This window comes from Vipera berus (assembly GCF_964194415.1).
Source record: "Vipera berus genome assembly, chromosome: 1".
NCBI classification, from domain to species: Eukaryota; Metazoa; Chordata; class Lepidosauria; order Squamata; family Viperidae; genus Vipera; species Vipera berus.
Window position 1 is genome coordinate 271,172,313 of NC_138202.1, and position 13,358 is coordinate 271,185,670.

General features: G+C 41.3%; 1 protein-coding gene across 1 annotated transcript in view; it reads right to left on the minus strand.

Moving 5' to 3' along the window:
• Positions 1–391: 391 nt before the first annotated feature.
• Positions 392–13,358, minus strand: part of ADAT2 (adenosine deaminase tRNA specific 2) — a 41,455-nt gene continuing 28,488 nt past the window's right edge. Inside the window, exons 7-8 of the mRNA XM_081312584.1 lie at positions 3,060–3,175; positions 392–528 (exon numbers count right to left, since the gene is read on the minus strand). The gene's annotated coding sequence lies outside the window, so the exon portion shown is untranslated. The remainder of the gene's footprint in view (positions 529–3,059; positions 3,176–13,358) is intronic.

The following is a 13,358-nucleotide window of genomic DNA, read 5'->3' on the forward strand; positions in this document are numbered from 1 at the left end:
CCTTGTGAACCATAGGGAAAAGGTACTGCAGAAAACAAACAGCACCCAAGCACGATGTTCCAGAATTTTTTTTTACAGTATTACGATTTCTAGATATTTTTTTTGCAGAGTTAGTTTGAAGTTACAATGGCACAGAAACAAATGAGTCCTTGCAGTTGTTAAGTGTCAGAGCCTCCACACGGTCATTTGATCAAAATTTGGGTGCTTAACAATTGGAAATTCTAATCCCAATTGTGGTTGTAAATTGAAGACTACCTATATTGAATCTATCCTTGAGGGCTATCTGGTTAATCCTCAAAGACCCCACCACTCCTTAGAATAGAATTTGTAAGGCAATGGAAAAAATACACATGAAATGCAAACAGATGATATAAATTAAAACAATATAACAGGAGTAAGCAAATTTGCCTTTAAATGGAGCTCAGCTGCTGATGACTTACATGAATAAATCCATGTATTTATATTTTCAGTTGTTTTCCAGGATGATGCTGTTTTGTTGTTTACTTTCCAGTCTTCAGTGCAAAAAGCCTATATTAAAATATGGATATTGAACTTTTGGTCAATTTTCAATATAATATGACAGAGAGTGTTCTACAAAGATCAAGATTAACCATTACTGACATCCTATTGGGTATCAGCATTTCACATAAGTGAACAAATCTGCCAAGAACTTCTAAAATCAAATATTCCACTCTTCCACCTCAACAGGTGACCAGTACTGGCAAGAGCTAGGGTCAATTATCCATTTACCTTAAAGCTCTCCTTTTTTTTTCTTCCAGATAAGTCCTGTGCAAATATATTTCAGATGGTTGTCCATTACAGTACAAGTTGTTTTTAGAAGGCTACCATAAAGTCACAAATCAGCTTAACACGGAGATTCAGGAAAAGAAATATGTGAGATGCATTTTACCGTTCCTCTTTTCCCAAATTAACAACTGACAAGTTATGTTCACTAGGGTTACCAGATCTCACTTGACCACTAGAGGGAAACAAAAAATTAGGGTTTTCTGTATCTCTGCTCCTGTCACGCAATTCCTTGGCTTTTTCCAGCACAGTTCTGCTAGATCTATCATCCTGCTACTTTATGCCTCAGTGTTTGCATGAAAATTGAATACTGAATTGCCTATTAATTGTATGTAATTGCATTATGGAAGCACAGTGATATAAAAAGAGGGTGGGTGTAGATGGAGTAAGGGTTTCTATTAATGCAATATTAAAAATAGGTACACAATGTTAGCGGCTCTTGCTGAAAGTAAAGGTTCCCTGAGCCAAGCTTATATCCTGGTAAAGGATTACAAAACGTTTTCTTGACAACAGTATGGAAATAATTGTCACTGTCACTCTGTGGGTTTTTTCTCTCTTTTTTGGCGGGGCGGGGGGGAGGGAGAAGAGACTTCAAAATCTAGCCAAAATTTCGAGGTGATGTCCCACCCAAGCCTGATCCTGATCAGCCAATGTCCTCCCACAGATCGGTTGGAATCCCTTTGTCCTATACCAGGGGTAGGCAACCTCCACTCTTTTATGACTCATGGACTTCAACTCCCAGAATTCCTGAGTCAGCATAGCCAAGGTTGTCTACCCCTGTCCTATACCTATAGAGATTATTTCTACTAGAAGCTACCACTGCTGAGTTAAGCCATTATGTGGTCTCAGCTGAGGAACTCTTGTGAATACTCTTCAGCTGTCCTCCCTGAGGAGAGAAAATAAAACTCTTATAAAACCAACTGTTATTAGGTTTCAGCTCTCTGCAGGACAAAACCATCTCAGCCACCTGGGAGATTCTTTCTCTCTCCCACTCCTATGCATAATTATCCCCTTTCCCCCTTTTTTCCAGGTCAGTAATGAAGATAATGTGCAAAACTTCAGGTTTATAAACTTCTAAATAGACTTCTGAAAAATAACCTGAGACCTTTATTTAATATCTGTGAAGAAAACAGCTTTACAGGTGTCTTTGTATGAATTGAAATAATAGAATAACTTGGAACAATAAGCACTTAAGAGCCATTATACGCTTCTCCTTGCTTTCAGCTGCTGTACTTGGATTGATAAATATACTGTGACATATCTATGTTATTGTAAAAGGCAAGCATGACTTCTTCAGCATATTAAAATTAAAATTGGATGTTAGAAGCATCCATCTGAGAAGGGCGGTATATAAATAAAATTATTATTATTATTAATTATTATTATTATTATTATTATTATTATTATTATTATTATTATTATTATTATTATTATTATCTAGCTATGAGGAAGAATTGTGTTAAATAAAATTAGGACAATGGAAGCATATTTGGAAGGTGCGAACAAAGGTTTGAGAGTTATTGCTAAAATCTTTTACCAGAAAATACACTTTCTGGTATTTGAAGCCACAGTTGCACTCTCCAACCCAAGAAACAGACCTCTCTTAGAAAATGAGAAATTTCACTAGTGTTTTACCTTGTTACGGTTCTCAGACCTGAGCTGCAAAAATCTGGACACGGTATTAGCTGGCCACACACACAAAAAAGAGATAACTAATTCTAACTCTTTGCTGCCATTTTATATTTTTTGCAGGGATTTTTGTAACCCTGCTCTAACCCTCTCCTTCCCCCCCCCCATTATCAAGAGAGGGGAATGGGAAAAGGCGCCATCTGGATGATGTTTGTAACAAAAGGCAAACACAAAAGCAGAACAGCGGAGACACGGGACCAGCTGTATATGAGTTGTGTCGTCTTTGAGTTGTGTGGGAAGGAGAAATTGGTTCCAAATGCAGCCCACAGGACTCTCCAAAGACGATGTTTACAATTTCTTTTCGATGCAAGCTAGTTAAGATGCAACCAAAGGCAGAATTAGCAGGAGGAAGTCTTGGCAACAGTTTCCAGATAAGGCTTTCTGCCTTCCGTATTTGCATGGGGGGTCAAGTGAGGATGCCAGTGCACCAGCTCATCACAAGTCATGAGTTTTGTCCTTAAAAAAACACCACCACCCATGTCTGTATCCCCCATAGTTCAGCTGCGTTTTGCTTCCCCAGCAAGGCATACGGCACAATGAATTCAACTGCAGTTCTGTTATTTTACCTTGACCCAGAGAGCTCTGATGATTAAAACAGTCATACGGTCATGTGAGTGATTGGGTTGTTGTTTTTTCCTTTTCTTTTGTTTTGTAGTTTTGTAGTTTTGACTTGCTTTGTTACCTAGAACAGAACACAACAATCCACATCAGTCTTGGTCTTTTCTTAGAACAGAAAAGAAGATGGGAGCCTTCGAGCTCGCCCCTTTCTCTTTATCCAGCTGGGCTGCCAACAAAAACAAACTGGAAAGAAGAGAGGGGGAACAGCCGGCTGATGTGGAAGCGGCATTTCAGGCCAGCCTTTGACTGAAATGTGGGAGGTTGCAGGCATCTCAGTTCAGCTCCAGTTGCTGAGTATAAGGGGTGGTTTCTGGATGTCCTTTGGACTCTCCCCTGCACAGGAATTAACAAAAGGCAAATTAACTTGTTTGCTGGTAGATGACACGACGAACCTGCAAGAGATGATCCAAAAATCTCTTGCTCCTTTTCCACCTATTTTTTTTTCCTCTTTTTCGCCAAGCAAGGTCTCCTTGAAACGAAGTCAAACAATTATTGACCTCTCGACTATTTGCATGGGCTTTTCTTAAGCCCTACGGTGATCTTTGATCTTCGGTGCTTAAAGCTGCTTGACTGTTCCAGGTGAAGGGTGCCAGGCTGCGGCTGCAGAATTGAATTCTCTTTTCTTGGGAGAAGTTTGGTGCCCACTTCGTACCCAGCTCTCTTGTACACAACACGCACAGTGTGTCTGAAAGCAGACATGTGCATCTTATATGCTCTCCCTTATGCAATATCTATTAGTATGTATAGAATTCTTTAGTGGTGGGCATGTATTTATTTATAGAAACAATCCACACTTTCATTTTCCACACCTGACACAGAGTATCACCCAAGGGAAACATTTTAAAAAACAAATACTGTAGTTCAGCCCAGAGCAAAAAAAAAAGCCACCTTATTTGATTAGATTTTATTTACATTCATATGTGATTAAATTAAACCTAGCTAATATGATACTACCAGTCACATATTTATTAATATTTATCTTTTGTTTAAAATTTCCATTTGATAACTCTTTGAGGCTTCAAGCCACACCCTCCAAGGTTTGGGGGGGTAAAATGGTTGTTCTTGAACCAGAGTTCCAGCATTTCACGTCTACTCTTTAGACAAAAAGAGTACTCTAAGACTGGTTCCAAGGATGCTTAAAAATCAGTTAAAAAAAATTAAATGATTCTCTTATTCAGAATTTTTAAAGGAAAAAAGGAAGAGGAGGGATAAGGAAAACAGGCACCCATTTTGAGATAAAATGTTTCTATCAAGAGTAGTTGCTCATAGCTCCAGAGAAGGCGTCGGTGGGCATTCCAGCACAGTGACAAACTGGATGCAATATTGATCACTGCAATCCCTCTGTCTATTACTGCACTATAAACACACATTGTGGTTAGATCATATATTAAGCTAAACCAGAATGCAACTCTGGCCTCTTAGCAAAAGAAGATCACCCAGGCAGTAAATATTTGTTGATGTGGAAGAATGCGGTTCCTCATCTCCCAAGTTGGGGTAAAGAGATCAAGCTTTTATACTAGGGATTGCTTGTGGTCTAAGAGATTTGATCATGGAAAGAACTTATTTCCCCCTACAATCTCCACCACTTCCAGTCTGCACAAAACACATTGTCCAATTTGTTTGGATTCAAAAACTGAGACTGCGACAATTTTTCTGAATTAGGCAACGAAGGTTTGGCTCTGTTTTGTTATTGTCTGGCTTTATCATGTTCTCCAGCCTAATTGTTTCTGTCAGCCACATGACAAGTTGGGTACGACATCAGTCTGACACTGTTCCTTCCCCCCCCCCTCCCCAAAACACAATGTTCCCTCGGCTGTCCTAGCCAAGCAGGACTCTTCTATAGCATCAGCAGGCCCTCTTCCAAAGGCTGTCTCCAGAAACTGTACATTTTTATTTATTTATTTATTTATTTATTTAGTTACATTTATATACCGCCCTATTCCCTGAGGACTCAGGGCGGTTTACAGGAAATTAAAAAATCCAGCATACAAAAGTTAAAAAAAACCAAATTAAAAAATATTAAATTGACCCTGTATACTTAAAACCCCAATTAAAAATTTCTCCTCAGCCTGGGCCCGAGAGCTCAAAGAGCCAGGTCTTCAGGCCCCAGCGGAATGATCGGAGGTCGGGGGCAGTCCTCAGCTCCACCGGCAGCTGGTTCCAGAGGGCAGGCGCTCCCACTGAGAAGGCCCTATCCCTGGGTGTCACCCGCCGGCAATCTCTCACCGGCGGCACCCTGAGCAGACCCTCCCTGTGGGAGCGCACTGGGCGAAGGGCGTTTGATGCCGGCAGCAGGTGTTCCCTCAAATAGCCCAGACCCATGCCATGTAGGGCTTTATAGGTAATAACCAGCACCTTGAATTTCACCCGGAGGGCAACCGGAAGCCAATGCAGCTCGCGGAGTAGAGGTGTTACATGGGAGTATCGGGAGACCCCCATTACAACTCGCGCGGCCGCATTCTGCACCAGTTGAAGCCTCCGAGTGGTCTTCAAGGGCAGCCCCATGTAGAGAGCGTTACAGTAGTCCAGACGGGAGGTAACAAGCGCATGAGTAACTGTGCGTAGGGCGTCTCGGTCCAGATAGGGACGCAACTGGCGCACCAGGCGAACCTGTGCAAAAGCCCCCCTGGTCACGGCTCCTATGTGGTCTTCAAAATTGAGCCGTGAGTCCAGGAGGACGCCCAGGTTGCGAGCCCTATCAACGGGGGGTAACACCTCACCCCCCATCGTTAGAGGTGGAATAAGTTGGTTAACCCGAGATGCCGTTATGCACAGCCACTCAGTCTTGGCGGGATTGAGACGAAGCCTGTTTCTCCCCATCCAGACCTGAACCGCCTCCAGGCACCGGGACATCACGGAGAGGGCATCGCTGGGTTGGTTCGGGGTGGAAAGAAAAAGTTGGGTATCATCAGCGTACTGGTGATACCCCACCCCGAAACCAACCCAGCTTGGTTTGAATGATGCCTTGTTTTTCTCCTCAAAAGAGCGCTTGGAGAAGCTAACAGAATTCAAAAAGACAGTGCAAATGATTAAGGGCATGGCAGGAATGCTAACACCAGCCCTTTGGGAAATGCTCTTCCCTTGCACTGCTCCCCAGCTAAAGGGTGCCCTTAGCCTTTGTGTTCTGAGAATGCGCAGCGTCCTGCACGTCAGTGGTTGAACTTATGACAGCAGAGGCATCTTCAAAAAGGGTCAGCCAAAGAACTGGACAGGTTCATAGTGGGAAAGGCAATCCTTGTCACAGGCAGGCCCTAGGTTTAGGACCTGAAAGGTCAACACATTCAATACTTTAACATCTGTGGCCTAACTGACCACCAGTGTAGAGCATTCCAGGCAGGCCTCATGTGACCTCTGTCCCTTGGACCAATTAGCAGCCCAACAGCTAATTACTCCCTTTACAAAAGTAACTCCATATCGAATGAACTGTTTTGAAAGGAAGACAGCTAGCGGAATCCTCTCTCTCCGACCACATATGCCAGTGGGTGAATAGAGGTGAGCTTCTGCAAGGAGAAAAGGCTTCAGATGAAGACTTCAGAACTTTTCTTGGATTTCTGTCTACAAGTCTCCAGGAATACTTTTAAGCCTAATGCTTAAAAAAAAAGCCCACAAAATATAGGATTAACGTTGCTTCCTTTTTTCTATAAGGTAAGTTCCTTTGGAATCAGAGAGCCAAGAAGAATCCATTTAGATGCTACTTCTACCCCATTTAGATGGTCTTCTTCCCCAACATAACTTCCCTAACATAACTTTGTGTAAAGTCCTCTCAGACCAGAAGGCGGTCTCTTATTTTAAGCTTGTGGGTCCGTTGCCAAGTCAGACTGAATTCATTGAATATTGCTTGCTATCTAATCTAGTAAACTTCACAAATGTAGTGTCTGTGTGTGTGTGTCTGTGTCTGTGTCTGTGTGTGTGGTCTCAGGAATGAAAGGAAAACACCACTAATACATCTTTCCAATAAAATTGGTGGTTAGACTATTTTCCAAGGTCCAGCTTGAAGTCCTAAAAAATCCTATAAAACCAGTAAGTCCAGAAATCATAAATGCCAACATAATGCGAGTCCTTAAAAAAATAAACTTTTGCACAATTCCCCTCCCCTTTTCGGTTTTAAAGTGGAGAGTGTTCTTATTTAATCTGTGAAGCCCATGAAAATACAAAGAATGAAGTTATTGTACAACCCAGTGCAATTTAGAAAATGATTTCTCATTCTTCCGGGCAGATTTTCCTTAATAAATGGCTCTATTGAATTATTTAGCCAAGGAGATTAGAAATTGGAAAGCCTTTCTTGGATGCCCCTGAAAATAGTGTGAATAACAGTGTTCCAGAAGGAAGTAAATCTGGAGAGGGTGTGGATAGGACTGCAAGGCATATATTTTAGACAGTCTAAGGAGGAATAACTGAGAAATTAATCCCCAAGGATCAGGGAAAGATGCAAGCTGCAAAAGAAAAGAGCTTAGATCCCAGCCAAAACAAAATAATGTTTAATATACATAAATAAGCCACAATTGGCCTGATACACATATAATGCTAAGATATAAACTATAATTTCTACAATGGTTAGTTTCACATAGGATGGATGGATATATAAATAGAAAGACAGACACTGATAATACTGTTGACCAGCAGGTGCTAAAACAGTAGTTAGCTTTGGGACCCAGTGATCCTTCAGATCCTCCTGAACAACTCCCACAAGCTCCAGCCAACATAGGCAATGATAAAAAAAATGGAGGGCAAAGATCTGATAAGCTTAATATTTTTATGAAAAGTCAATGATACTTTTGATTGATTGAAAAGCTTACAATAGCTAGGGTTAAATCTAGCTGCATGAGAATAAGACTATCATGTCTGAGATATCTAGACCAGGGGTGTCAAACTGCCCGCCCACAGGCTGGTTGCATCATGTGGAGGCCACGCCCAACCCAGCTCCGGCAATGCAAAAAAAGTCACCATATGTCGCAACACGTGACGCGGCAAGTTTGACGCTCGTGATCTAGATGATTATTTATTTATTTATTTATTTATTTATTTATTTATTTATTTATTAAATTTATATCCTTCCCTTCATCGATAAAGTGATTCTTGACACTTTTTGCCACTGAATTCAAGAAAGAAACTAAAATCTAGTAAGGGGAAGCACTGCTGCTCTGGTTCTGAACAGTAAAAAATGGGATAAGATGCATTTTAACTTCATTGTCTGCTGAACTGCTAAATTTACTGAATGATTTTGGGTCAGTGGATTTCAATGGAGAAAGAGGTATTCTATATGCCACTTTGAACTCCTGAACGAAAGGAGTGATATAAATCTAATAACTATGCTGAATACATTTGGCACTTAGGCTAGGAATGCATATCAATTTAAAAACACTATTACAATAAATTATAATTACAGGTTTGTTGCATAACTAATGAGAAAATTTGAATGCTATATATTTTTAAATAACTTCCAGCAATTTTTTTTAAGTGTAGATATTACAGCTATTAGATTTTGACTGCAAAAATCTGCACAAGGGGGCAAAACTGCAACCCTAATCTGGGAGTCCTAACTCATGACTGAAACACATTTCAACTTTATATGCTGAACTATAAAGAATGTACCATACATTGGGCTTCCGGTTCGCATGTGCGGCGCTTCCGGACGTTCAGGGACAGTCTGTCTCCTGCCGTCCGTTTCTTTCTTGTTTGGAGGACCCTGAAAAGGGTCAAAAATCGCCCTGGAAGGGCGATTACCAAGAGGAGGATTTCTCTGTGATTGCGGATGGGCGGCAGCCCTCCACTGGAATCCGGGAACATCTCCTTTGGCCCGAAGAAGAAGAGACCGGCCATAAAGATGGCCAATCACTAAGCTGCTCCCTGCCGAAAGCCAAAAGTACTACCTAGCACTAAGAAGCAATCTGGGTGAGCTTTTACCTTTCCTATTCCCTTAATCATCTTTCTGTGGGACTTTCCTGAAAATCTCCTTCCCCATTTTTTGAGAAAACGGTGAATATCTACTTTGGGAACAAATCTTAAAGCCTCAAAGTCACAAAAGAAATCCACTTAATGCTGTAAAGAATTTAAGCAATTTCAGCTGTATTTACTAAAAAGCTTCTATTTGTTGCTGGGGACTCACTATCCTATTCTCTCTTTAAACTGTGAATTAAAGAAAAAATTTGGACTAATCCTACAAAAGTTCTAAATTAATTTGGAAAAAGAAAAAGAAAAAACCCTCTTACTTTGCATGTTATATGTTATTGATGACATCTTGTGGCGAAACCTGGTACAGCAAGTAAATTTCCTTTTTCTGTTGTGAGAGCTTACTGAACAATAGAGCTGTTCTTGAAGATAAGTGTGGGAACACCTGGCACTGAATACAACTCTCCAGGAGGTGGAAAATCTTTGACTATTATTAAAACAGCCTCCATGGAAGATTTAACTGTAAACAACAATGAAATGGATGACTACATCCCGCCACTTGATTATAAACTAATACTGGATATGATCTTGGCAATGACAGAGCAAATTAAAGCCAAGCTGCAAGAAAAATCTGACAATTTAAAGCCACCAAATCAAACTCTGACTGTAAATGAGGAAAAGATAACCCAAAACCAAATAGAAGAAGTGGAAACTAACACTAAAATAGGAGATTTCGAAGAACAACAAAAGCAACCTACAGAAAACCTTAAAGTCCAAACTTTAATAGCAACTACAAAACGTACAAGCCAAAAAGTAACAGCATCTGAAGAAAGCAACACCAGGAGTGAAGATACTAAAGGCCTTCAAATACACTATATTGAGAATTCAATTAATCAAATGTCAAACATAATACCAGCTACTACTTTCTACCTAACCCAGACAGAACTGGAAGAACAAAAAGATTTGACTGATTTAATAACAATTATATTATCAACCACCAAAAACCGAACTACCAAAGCAAAAATACAATGGTTACAAAGGGGACATTTTCCTTGCAAAACTGACATTTGGATACGCTCCCTGGATTCAAATAAGGGGGTCTAGGAAGAAAGGAAGATACATTTGAGAATTTAAAGATACCAAGAGCGAAGTATGATTGGCACAAAAGGAAGGCAAGAGTTAGATTTAAAAGACTGAACTTGTTTCTTTTTTGGGATTCCTAAAGATAGACTATAAAAATATCTTTTTATGGATTAAGGGGAATCTCTAAAAAATATCACTGATTTTACACTTAATTTTTAGATTTGTAAAGGAAATATAACTCCGAACTATATTATAGAATTTGGAATGACATATCAAAAGATGCTATTTTAATAATTGATGTATGATTAAGATGCCTTATACAGTAGAATATTCAGTGGCTATTTTTGAACTATAGTATAGAATCTAGAATTTTATATATAAAAGATAGCATTTTAAAATTGTTGAACGGCTAAGGCAAAAAATATATTTCTAATAACTGGTGATTTGCTAAGATGAAAATTAGACTTTAATGGTAAAACATAAAAATGTTTTGTAATGAACAATATAAGTTTTGTAGGCAAAAGAATTATTCTTTATTGAAATAGGGAATTGTGGGTTACCCAAAATTAAGCTTTTTCCTATATACTATAGGCTATTCTAGAATATTCTATTGCAATTAAATAAAATTTTAAAACAGGATATTGATATGTATTAATGAAAATATATTTTGAATTTTGTTGATTGACTAGGTTATAACTAGAAATATATTAACTTGCTTATTTTGACTATGTAATCACTAAGGGAATTAGAGAGGGCATCTCTGTTGATGTAACCTGACCTATTTACAAATTGCTATTTCTTATTTTAATTACCCAACCACCATATTGTTTCACAAATACATGTACATGTAAATATTAAAAATCAATAAAACTTGTTCCCATGTTGAAACAGAACAAAATGAAAATTCATCAACTTCACATTCTCTTTATAACCTTGTTAGAAGTGGAAAATGTGAGAAGTTCTGCAGGGTCCAATGCAAACTCTCCCAAGCACAACAAAGTTTAACAGTTTTCTAAAGTGTAGATCTCATGGCGAGGGGGGGGGAGAAATGAGTCAACGTTATAAAACCCTTAAGTTCTTAGAAAAAATGACTTTCTGATTGTCTTAGCACTCTCTTCCCTTATAAGATCCTAGAAAGAGTACTTTAAATTGATTTGTAAAGTTTGTTTATACCATGCTCATCTGCTTCAGCGCCTTCAGATGAATTCAAGTGTATCATCAAATAACGTTTACCATTAGGTTCATTTGTTCTATGTTATCTTCACATAAAAACATGCGGAATCGCTGAAAGTGGAAATGTAAATACTCCAGAAACTTCTCACATTTTGCAGTTCTTGGCTTTTATGAGAAAGCGGTTACAGGAAGACTGCACTTAAGACAAAGTGCTTCTCTATTTTCTTTTCCCCCATAAACATGATGAGAATCGATCGAAATTTCATACCTCTCGACTTCTAAAAAAGGTCTGATCAACACTGTGGTTCTTAGCAAGTTGTTTGTATTACTTTTCATTACTTTCTCCCCTGCTTAATTTATAGACCAGTCCTATGATGTTTGCTGGGGAAACTTCAGCCTTGTTACTGTGTTATAGTAAAGACTCAGCAACAGGCCCTCGACAAAGACTTTGCAACCAGACCTGAATGTATAATTAATTCAACAATTAGTGGCACTGCACATATTGCCCATTTACCTATTTTTTGTCCTTTGAAGTCTTTCAGCCTAATCTGTAGCTTCCCTAGGATTAAGAATCACTAACTATAATTTGACACCAACAACTGGCCATGGATCCAGCTTCTAGGAAGTGCTTATTGGAAAGGACAATTGGAGGATAGATTTCATCTTAAGAGAAGTTACATTCTTAAAGGGCCATACAAGACAGAAGATAACATGACAGTCCCTGGGGTCTCATCGACACATAAACATTTAGAGACTAGTTTATTGTGGGATAATGTATTTTGGCATCCAAACTATTACCGTATATACTTGAGTATAAGCCGAATTTTTCAGCCCACTTTTTGGGCTGAAAAATCCACTTCGGCTTATACTCCAGTGAACAAAAAAAAAAAAGAACTTCCACCCCCCAGTTTGGAGAGCTGCTGCTTTCATCAAACATGGACAAGGCAGCAGCTCTCCAAACGGGCTGCGGCGGTTTGGAGAGCTGCGCGCGCAGCTCCGCCGCCACCTCTGCAAGCCTCCGCTGAGAGAATGGGGCGGTGGAAGCTTGCCACCCATTTTCTCGGCGAAGACTTCTTTCGGGGGATGCAGCCTCTGTCACCCCCTTCTCTCAGCTGGGCAGCTGAGAGAAGGGGGCGACAGAGGCTGGATCCCCCGAAAGAAGTCTTCATCGCTGAGAGAATGGGCGGCAAGCTTCCCCGCCCCATACTTCGCGGAGCGCTCCAACGCCTCGTTCTCTCGTCTCAGCGGAGACTTGTTTCGGGGGATCCAGCCTCTGTCACCCCCTTCTCTCAGCTGGGCAGCTGAGAGAAGGGGGCGACAGAGGCTGGATCCCCCGAAAGAAGTCTTCGTCGCTGAGAGAATGGGCGGCAAGCTTCCCCGCCCCATACTTCGCGGAGCGCTCCAACGCCTCGTTCTCTCGTCTCAGCGGAGACTTGTTTCGGGGGATCCAGCCTCTGTCACCCCCTTCTCTCAGCTGGGCAGCTGAGAGAAGGGGGCGACAGAGGCTGGATCCCCCGAAAGAAGTCTTCGTCGCTGAGAGAATGGGCGGCAAGCTTCCCCGCCCCATACTTCGCGGAGCGCTCCAACGCCTCGTTCTCTCGTCTCAGCGGAGACTTGTTTCGGGGATCCAGCCTCTGTCACCCCCTTCTCTCAGCTGGGCAGCTGAGAGAAGGGGGCGGCAGAGGCTGGATCCCCCAAAAGAAGTCTTCGTTGCTGAGAGAATGGGCGGCAAGCTTCCCCGCCCCATACTTCGCGGAGCGCTCCAACGCCTCGTTCTCTCGTCTCAGCGGAGACTTGTTTCGGGGGATCCAGCCTCTGTCACCCCCTTCTCTCAGCTGGGCAGTTGAGAGAAAGGGGCGGCAGAAGCTGCATCCCCCGAAAGAAGTCTTCGCCGAGAAAATGGGCGCTGAGATTTTCTTGGCGAAGACTTCTTTCGGGGGATGCAGCTTCTGCCGCCCCTTTCTCTCAGCTGCCCGGGCAGCTGAGAGAAGGGGGCGACAGAGGCTGGATCCCCCGAAAGAAGTCTTCGTCGCTGAGAGAATGGGCGGCAAGCTTCCCCGCCCCATACTTCGCGGAGCGCTCCAACGCCTCGTTCTCTCATC